Source organism: Vulpes vulpes, chromosome 12 (genome assembly GCF_048418805.1).
Source record: "Vulpes vulpes isolate BD-2025 chromosome 12, VulVul3, whole genome shotgun sequence".
NCBI lineage: Eukaryota > Metazoa > Chordata > Mammalia > Carnivora > Canidae > Vulpes > Vulpes vulpes.
This window is the reverse complement of record NC_132791.1, coordinates 174,973,871-174,983,988: the sequence shown is the minus strand read 5'-3', so window position 1 is coordinate 174,983,988 and position 10,118 is coordinate 174,973,871. Positions and strand designations below refer to the sequence as shown.

General features: G+C 42.6%; 1 long non-coding RNA gene across 1 annotated transcript in view; it reads right to left on the bottom strand.

Annotated features, from left to right (window-relative positions):
• Positions 1-473: 473 nt before the first annotated feature.
• LOC112930128 (uncharacterized) overlaps positions 474-10,118 on the bottom strand; it is a 37,564-nt gene continuing 27,919 nt past the window's right edge. The window contains exon 3 of the long non-coding RNA XR_003237056.2: positions 474-1,014. This is a non-coding gene — a long non-coding RNA (uncharacterized lncRNA). The remainder of the gene's footprint in view (positions 1,015-10,118) is intronic.

The following is a 10,118-nucleotide window of genomic DNA, read 5'->3' as shown; positions in this document are numbered from 1 at the left end:
TGATCCTGCGAATGCGTTCATTTTTCTGCAAGGCTCATAGGGTGTTGCTATGGCAACAAGAGCTGCTCCGACATACTCCTCTAGGCCCTGTTTGCTGGCTTTTTCTGTAAACACTTAATTATGCGTTGCATTCTGCAATCAGTGTGGTCGGAAGAGAGTTTGCTTAGCTGATTTCAGGCTAAAGATGAGTCCCCCTCATAAGCAGATGCTTTCATAAGTCTGTTGAGTATAGATTTTAATAAGTGGAGCAAAATCAAGAAACCTCTAAGAGAAAAGCAAACAAATAAGAAAGCAAAGAATCAGTGTAATTATTTCTGATAACCTACCTGTATAAAAGCTTACCAAAGTCTTATTAACAACCTTAATTCCATACTAAAAACCCTGATAGCTTGGGGAGGGGCAGTGGATTCTTCTATACCATACAAGTAGGCAAATCAAACAACAGAAAATATGTTGAGGAAGAAGGTCTTTTTTTTAAGATTATTATTTTTTATTTATTCAGAGAGAGAGGGAGAGAGGCAGAGACACAGACAGAGGGAGAAACAGGCTCTATGCAGGGAGACTTGATCCCAGGTCTCCAGGATCACACCCTGGGCCAAAGGCAGATGCTAAACCGCTGAGCCACCCAGGCTGCCCAAGGAAGAAGGTCTTATCAAAAGATAAGATCCTTCTTTAGGTCAGGGATTCTCAACTGAAGAATGGGCTTCTGGGGTCTGTGACCTCCCCCACTTTCCAAACGTATAAGCAGAGTATTGTTTCTTGTGTGTATGTTTTCAGAAACAGGGCCCATAACTTTTATCAGAAACTCAGAATAATCTCAGATAAAACAAGATAGAGAAGATAGAGGTCCACTGATGATCATAGTCTAGTGAAAAATACCCCATCTTCTCAGAAAGCCTGTGTAACTGCCAAAATGCAGGAAGGGCTTTTTTGCCATAGAGACTCCACCCCCATGTGGGCTCTTCAGCACAGATTTTGATGCAGATGTGCCTGGATGCAGTGAGCTTCTTCCTCCTGTAAAGGAACAAGTGCAGATTAGACATTCCAAATAAATAAATGAATGCTATAGAACATGAACCACGTGTTCTAAATTACAACAAATGCTGTGCCCCAGTGAATGACTCAGTTTTATTAAAATGACTTAGTTCAATGAGGGCACTTACTTGACAGATGCCTGGACCTCCCCTTCAGTAAATGTCAACAACACGGGTTGAGTATTTATGCAGCTCCGTAGGATGTATGACATATGACCCCAAGACTTAGGGGCTTAAATTCACATCTCCTCCTTATCATCTCTCATGGTTCTATGGAGTAGAGTGGGGGCAGCTTGTCTCTACTACACAATGTCTGGGGCTTCCCCTGGTTTGATCCAGTGGCTGAAGACTGGGCTATTGGGACCACCTGGCATCTTTGTGCAGCTCAGGGCCTCTCTATGAGCTCTCTCATGTGGCTTCCCCTGCATGAAACTCTCAGGGTGGTCAAACTTCTTACATGGTGGCTCAGTGCGATAGAGTGAAGTTTTCCAAAGGGCCAGGGCAGAAGCTGCAGGCTTCTTGGGATCTGGCTCTGTCAGTCCCAGAGCATCATTCCATTTGTCAAGAAGACACCAGAGCCTGCCCAGTTTGAAGAAGAGGGGGACTTGGCTCTACTTCTTAATAGAAGGAGTAGCAAAGAATGTATAGCTGTGGTCAGCAGTTCAAAAGGCAGAATGGACATACTAGGTAACGCTGTTAAGTAACTGCCCCAACTTCTATACATACACATCATCTCAATTAGCTCTGCAAAGGAGCCCTGTCATCCCCTTGTACATGGGAAAATTGAGGCTCAGAGAGATTATGTGACTTGTCCAGGTGGTAGCAGAACAGGAATTCAACCCAGGACTTTCTACAAATTCTGTGCCATTCACTACTACGTTTCCTGGTTCTACTTTGATTCAAGTTCTAATCAGTATAGCCCAGGATTTCCTCTCCCTTTTTCCTAACATGTTTCCTATTTGGATCTTACAATAGAGTGGAATTACTCATCCCTTGGGGGGAAGGGGGTCCATACAGGCATCTTCCCAAAGAGATGACAGGATCTCAAAGTGAGAGAGCTCTGGATTCTGTGATGGGAAACATAAGGGTAGGTTTGGCCAGCATCTTGCACAGGATCACACAGGTGGCTGGGGGAGAAACCTGTGCTGGGGCATGGCAGCTTCTGGTCCCACCGCTGGCACTGGCTTCTTGTCCATGTTGGGGCAAGTACAAGCCTCTGAAAAAAACACGTGGTGGAACCAGGGATCACTAGTGATAGTCCCTTCCCCTTTATACTCTCTAGAGCTGAACCTTGTCTAAGGGAAGATCATTTACTCTCTAATGAGCGTGCTTGAAGTGCATTTCTTAACTTGCCTTGAGATCCTGTCAATTGTTTCATCTAGTCCTAATCGAATAGAGCCTAAAGCCATTTTCAGCTAATTACAGGAAATGCTTCTAATGGGTAAATGAAGTCTGCTGCTAGCCTGGGAGGCTCACCAACTATTACCTTTTCCTCCTTTCCTAAAGGTTTGCTTTGCTTTCTTCTTTAAGGACTTGTCACTCCCCAATCCCCCAGAATACCCAGCCATGTTAGAAGCTTCCAGAGAGCAGTCTGACCTGAGAGACTGCTGGTGGGAATCCACCAATTATATGACCAAGAGCCCTGATTTTACTGACCACAAGTTGCTAATCACTGTAGTGCAATAAAATGCTCATTCTGTCTTTATGAAAACAAAAGATGTTTTGCCACTTACTTGGAGGCTACATTGCCTGCCAAAAGCAAAGTGGTGGGAGTTGGAATTACCCAGAAAAAAAAAAAAAGCTTTGAAAATGTGAAAATGTCCATTTCCACAGTGTTACTCTGCTTCCTTTAAGAAAGGAGCCGAAGGAAACTCTGGGTCACACAGCCCTCGGTGCTTGTGCTAATGATGGGCCAGAGAAACTCAAAGTTATAGAGGAAACAAAAAACAAAAAACTTGGCTGAGATTGTGCCTAGTATTAAGCCCAGCTGCAGCTAGAAAGAGTAGTGCCTCAGATTCCAGCTACTGGCTCTTAAGCAGGATTATCTATCACATGGCCCATGAGGTTGAAAAGAAAACCCAGAGAAGTGTAGATCCTTACGTATTTATCAAGCATCCAACTGTTTAGCTCAAGATCAAATATGTTAGTCATCTGTTCCCATTAATCCTTAACATAATGATATGTCTGCAAAATAAATAAAACCAAGCATAAACTACGTGTCTTCCCTGGATACACACTACACCTCACTGAGTCAACCTATGCCTAATTCTTCACAATTCCGGCTGCCCCAAATGCCTCTCCTCCCTGCTTTCTGATATTTTCACCTCTGGTTAATGGTGCCCCTCCTCCTTAAGATCAAAAGAGAATCTTATCTTGCCTTCTTGTTAGTCTCCAGGACTAATCAATGTTTGTGATAGATATTCAAATGACCTAACAATACTTACAGGAGGATATTGATGCCTGGGGAATTAAATGGTCCATCTAAGGTTTAGCCACTGTTTAATGGCAGGATTTGAACCCAGGTCTCTAGCTTCCAAAGCTTATGCTCTTTGCTATCTCCAGCTATCAAATGTTGCAGCCCCACCCCGCTAGCATCCCCCAACTATGATTCCTTTCTCCTAGTCCCCTGAATTAGCCGTATTGTTTCTTAGAGTATTCTAGTCATCTCCTCCTGAGGCTTTATCATTTCAACTTTGTCCCTGTGCCCATCCATCCTTTAAATTGCTCATGGGATGGTCTCATCAAGCATGGACCAATTGAAAATGTGATGATCTTGGAGGTTTGATGGCATTAAGATGGAATCAGTACAAGGGAGCTGGCAGTGCCTAAGCCTCACATTTGCCAACCATCCATTAGTTCTTTGAGGAACTGGTGACATGGATACAATGGGAACTCTGGCATCTAAAGAATGAGGTTCTACTTTGGGGACAGATGGTGCTCATCACCATTCAAGCAGGGCTCCAGAAAAATGGTCTGAGAGGAGGGGTCTTTTCATCTTCCCCTCACCTGAGATCCAATTCTATCACCAGCCAGCTCCAAAGCCCGAAGTCTTGAGACCCAGGTGAGAGATAGAGGAGGAAGGGCAGGAGAAAGGAAAGGGAGAGAAGAGGGAAGAGAAAGAGAGAGATAAAGAGGAGGAAGAGGATAGTGGGTGTTGGAGGGCTTTTGAGAATAATGAACTTCTGAGTTGGGCTCTAAATGGGGAATAGGACTGTGCACAAGAGGAAATGTCCCTCTACCTGAAGCAGGACACAAATGCTACCAATTGCAGGAAATAAACAGTGAGTTCAGGAATCAAGGGAGATGGTCAAAAATGTAAGTTGTGGGGTACCTGGGTGTCTCAGTCAGTTAAGCGTCCGATTCTTGGCTTTGACTCAGGTCATGAACTCAGGGTCCTGAGACTGAGCCCCGTGTCAGACTCCTTGCTGAACATGGAGCCTGCTGGGATGCTCTGTCTCTTCCTCCTCTGCTTCCCCTCACCCCACCACCCAATAGGAACATGTAAGTTGTCTTCAAAACAACCAACAGCATTCACAGGAATAGTTCTTTCAGCATTTAGACTTAGAGGATTAAGATGGCAGTTTGGCACCTATGGGTTAAGAGGCATGGAGGTACTGGGAAGACATACAACCTTTTATCCTGTAGGCTTGTGAATTAAAAGCACAGGGTTTGAGAACAAAATGCCTTGGATTTAAATCTTGGCTCTGTAACTACCTGGAAAATCTCAGGTATTTGTGCCTTAGTATCTTCATTAGTAAAATGGGGGAGAAAAACACTACCTATGTCTTAGGGAAGGGAGAATAAGATGAAACCATGCATATTAAGTGTCTAGCACAATCCTGGTGTATACTCACCAATAATTGTTAGTTACAGTTAAATTCTATATACCCGGAAGATCTGGGGATCCACTCAAAGTTGGCTGTGGTCACCATATGGCCAGGTGAGGTCATTCTAATGTGCTAGTCTAAATGTGTACACACTGCTTTGTTCCTAAGAGAAACATCAGCTCCATACTTTGCGAACTGGAGAAGGTATAGGGGAGGACAGTCTGGAGAACATGTTGGCCACAGTGTTGGAATTCTCAGCGGACTGCTGGAATGTTACAATTGAACTGAGCCCTCTGGTCCCAGCAGGTTTTGCATTGTAGGTGCAGAAAACTGAAAGAATGAAGCAGCAGCTGAGGAGGAGTACATTACAGCTGGGTATCACAGAGCTGCCTTTGAAGTACTCACTTCAGCATCTTAAGAACCTAACTATCCCTTTAAGAGGCCCCAAACTCAGCAGGCTTTACTCTACTAGGATGCTTTTCTGATGAGGCTGAAGGGAGTTCCCCTAAGGTTCAAAACTCTCTTCCACCCCACCTTCCATTAGACTTTCAAAATAGCCCCTCAAAGCTAGAACTCGCTCCCCCCCCCCCAAAAAAACCACCAAATCTGGTGCCTAAAAGACCCCAAGTCAGGATTCTGAATTGCATGCCAGTTCAGCTGCTTGAGCTGCCTAGAGAAATACATGGGAGAGAGTTCTGAAAGTGAATTTGATATTAGTGGTTAAACATACAACAAATATTTTAAGTAATAAATATTAGATGCCAGTAGCTGACTTGGAGTGTTCAAATAGGCAAGCTTGGCTTGAGAAGCTTTTCAAACCATATTCAAAATCCATAATTTGCCTTTTTTCCTGAAATGCATTGCTTTTGCAGACACGATTTGCTAGATTTTAAAAACAGGCTATTAAATTTAGAACATCAAAGAGCAGAGCCCAGGGGGTTTGAGACAGAGGGGGTGAGTGAGTAAGACTTTCATGTTGGGAAGGTAAATGGTAAATTCAGGAGACACTGATCAGCCATTCTGGAAAGCAGTAGACCACTCCTGAGGTGTGTACCATACTGCAGGGTGCAGGAAGAGGCTTTAATTCCAGGCTAAGACTTTTGGGCTTTGTTTTTTTCATAAGGATTCTCTGTTGAACAGACATTCCCTGTCAAAGAATACAGTGGGCTTATTTGTGAAGTAGTGAGCCCTCTGGCTCTGGAGGTGATTAAGCAGAGGCCAATATTCTCTGTCAGAAATGCTGCAAAAATCAGATGGGAAGGCAAAATAGTTTAGGCATTATAATGTATATTCCACAGAGTATTCCTTTCTTAAGGGGTACAGGGATTGGGGGAGGAAGACCATCAACAACAAAAAAATTTGTGAGATAACACCAAAAAGATCCAGATTTTCTAGAAAACAGAGATCTAAAGATACTAGGCCCACTCCCTTTGGCTACATTTGATAACTGACAGGTATGGCTGAGTAGCTGTTTATTCCTTTAAATGAGTCAGACCCTCCTGCAGACTCCACATCATTAATTTCAAGTACCTGCTGGGCCCCTGGAGGCATCTGCATATTTGACCCTGGGGCTTGCTGCTACATACAGTTTTTTCCTATATTCAATGGTGAGCAATCATGCCTTAACCATTCTGTACTTCCATTGCTGAAAAGGGATTCTCAAGGTCTTGATTCAAAAGAGGCCATCTGGGCTGTTAAAAAATAAAATTCAGCAGAGTAAATCTGAAGATCTAATTGGCTTTATTAAGCCACTCATGAGTTGGGCAGCTTCCCATATAGCAAGGAGGATACTCCCAGGAGTACAAAATGGAAGGTTTTTATAGGAAGGAGGGTGGGGTAAGAAGTGATTACCAAAAGAAAGGAAAAAATGGTTTCAAGCAAGCTCAAAGTGCCTTTCAGGAAAGGGCAGAGGGTCTTATTATGCAGATTGCCTCATCTTTCCTTGGGGTAGAGAGAAGGCCTTTGTGACAGATGACTCCATTAATGCTAAAAATGCCCAAAAGATCAGTTTTAAAACTATATGACTAGGAGAGGTTAAAACTGCAACGTAGGGGGGTTGCCTGGGTGGCTCAATTGGTTGAGCAGACTCTTGGTTTCTGCTCAGGTCTTGATTTTAGGGTCATAAGATCCAGATCGAGCCCCTGGTCAGGGGCACTTGGCATGGAGCCTGCTTAGGATTCTCCTCCCTCTGCCCCTCTCCCTCTCGAGCACACACACACACACACACACACACACACTCTCACACTCTCTCTAAAATCAATAAATAAATCTTAAAGAAACTACAATTAGGGTAAGTGTGAAATTCAGATTTGGTGACTTGGTTTAAGTAAAGCAATTTCAGGCCTGTGGTTTTATTTTATAACAAGTTTCACTGTGTTTCTTGAAGAAGTTGCAAAGGACTGGTCCCCTCTGATTAATCACCAGGCCCTGCAGGTTCTCTGATCTGCATTTTTGCAATAACATTCTCCTCCAATGAAAAAATGTCACATCTGTCATAAGCCCCCTAAATCTTGAATTCATCCAAAACACCCGTGAGATGAAGCAAAATCAAAGATGCTCAGGTTTAGAGGGGAGGGAGGGACTGGTGATGTCTCCACCATGAAATTAGAGGCTTCTAATACTGTGATTTCCCCTGGTGCTACTCCAGACACAGCAGAGGTAACTCGTTTGTATAATTATTTGAACTCGGCAGATAATGAATGGGAAGCATTTTGAAATGAAATTCCTTTTCCACTCTACTATCCACTCTGCCATTTCAGTGATGCTTCAAAAACACAGATGTGATTGTAATGGAGCAAAATTTCCACCAAAAACGTGACTTTTGGCAGGTGGGTTGTTTTAGGTTTATTATTTTTAAGAAACAGAAGACTCAAGACATTGTCTTTTTGCCTCCTCTCAACTGTCTAAGAGAAATTAGAGGGAGACCTAGGAAGGGAGCTATCACCATAGATATCAATAGTATAATATGAATGAACTAGTTGTGGTACACAGGGAGGAACCCAGCAAGGCCTGTTTGATCAAGGCCTTCTCTATGTCCTGTTGTTTCTGAATGGCCCAGCCAACTGCCATCCTTTGTGTTGAAGCCCCAGACCCCAACCCCCCCTCTCCTTAGTCCAGGATGACACATAATCTCATTTTGCCTGTATGCACTTTATTAAATTTTATTTTCTCTTGCTAATCTGTGCCATTTCAAGTTCATTCTTAGACCAGCCAGAAGAATCTTGAATAACATAGAAAAATGTTTCCTCCCCAACATGATAATACCATGTACTTGCTTATAATCCTCCACCCCTCTCTTCACCTGCAGCCTAATTAACAAAGTGAGATGTTGCATGTGAGGTGATATAGGTAGGGTAAGGGGATGTAGGCAGTGTCCAGGTGAGCCTCTCAAGTTTCATTAGTCACGTATATAATTTAAGATATATTATGTAAAAACATAACAGCACATCAAACTCATAACTTCATTTGAAATGTAAAGTTTTTTCAAAATTCTATGTTTAAAAAACTTCCTTCCTAAATATGTTTAAGTGAACAAGATAAATTAATTTAAATAAAAAACAATAACTTTTAAGCAAATGGTACTGGTATGTTGGGAAGGAAGAATTTTCCCTTTGCCCTTCTAGATTTTTGACTAGATCCTCCTATAATAAAAGACAGATCAACAGAAGAAAAACATTTTATGAAATATGTATACCTCCTATATACATAGGAAATACACTGAAAAACTAAGTAATTCCCCCATATGGCCTAAATCACTACCTTAAATATCATTTCCAACTAAAGACAAAAGAAGATGTTGGGGGCAGGGGAACTAGTTATGGGGGTTACCAGGAAAAGAAAAACACAGCAAATAAGGATAAGACTGCAATGTCGATTTAAGTCCATTCCTTGTCTATTTAGAAGAATTTCTAGAGATTCAGTTATCCTTCTGCTCCTGGCACAGAGAGGGAGACACTCTTACAAATGGAAGTTTTCCTTATAAATATAAATGTCTTCTACTACTCAATTTTCAAAGCATTTCCTATGTCTGCTTTTTCTTTAAAATAATCAGCCTAAACTGATCCTTATGCCAAAGAGGCACATTTTGGTGTGGTCTATTCTGCTCCCCTTCATATGTTTATAGAAAAATATCATGAACAATGGTACTTGAATGGTTGAAATAAGGTTTTGGAAACACCAGCCTGCAGGAGAATGTGCACTACTTGGAATGTCTTAAATTTTTAAAAAAAGATTCTTTGTTTATTTGTTGAAAGAGAGAGTGAGCAGGGGTAAGGAATAGAGGAAGAAGGAGAGAGAATCCCAAGCACAGCCTGATATAGGGCTCAATCACACAACCCTGAGATCATGACCTGAGCTGAAATCAAGAGTTGAACACTTAACCAACAGAGCCACCCAGGCACTCCTTGGAATATCTGATAGGCCCATCATAGCTTGGCCTACTGTAAGCTTTGCAGTCTCATCTAATTGCTGCTAATCACTATGTGTTTTAGAAAATGGCTTGGCTTTCTGGGAATCTGCATGCTTCTTTAGGCCTCAGGACTTTTGCATGTACTATTTCTTTAAGGCTGAAGTCCCCTCTGCTCCCCTTTCCACCTGGTAAACCACCACCCAAGCTTATTAACCGAGCTCACATCTCACCTGTGTTGGAAAGTCTCCCCAGTGTTGCTAGGCAAATTTAACTCCCTACTTTATCCCTCATAATTTTCTTTAGTATGTACTCTATTAAAATATGCAATCATCTGACTCTATTTGTTTATGTATCTGACTTTACAACTAGGCTGAGACCCAAGCAGCTAAAAAACAAACAAAAAAGCCTTACTCATCCTTGTATACAGAGGCACTTAATAAATCCTTACAAAAAAAACAAAAACAAAAGCAAAAACAGGCTTTCCAATGAGCTTCAAGCCAAAACAATTTTTCATTTTACTCCTTCCCTCCCACCCTTGCCCTATTCTAATTTACTCTTCAATTCTTTTCTTTTTTTATGATAGTCACACAGAGAGAGAGAGAGAGAGAAGCAGAGACATAGGCAGAGGGAGAAGCAGGCTCCATGCACCGGGAGCCTGACGTGGGATTCGATCCCAAGTCTCCAGGATCGTGCCCTGGGCGAAAGGCAGGCGCCAAACCACTGCGCTACCCAGGGATCCCCTAATTTACTCTTCATAAAAGGCTATGGGGGGCAGCCTGGATGGCTCAGCGGTTTGGCTGTGCCTTCAGCCCAGGTCGTGATCCTGGAGACCTAGGATCGAGTCCCACA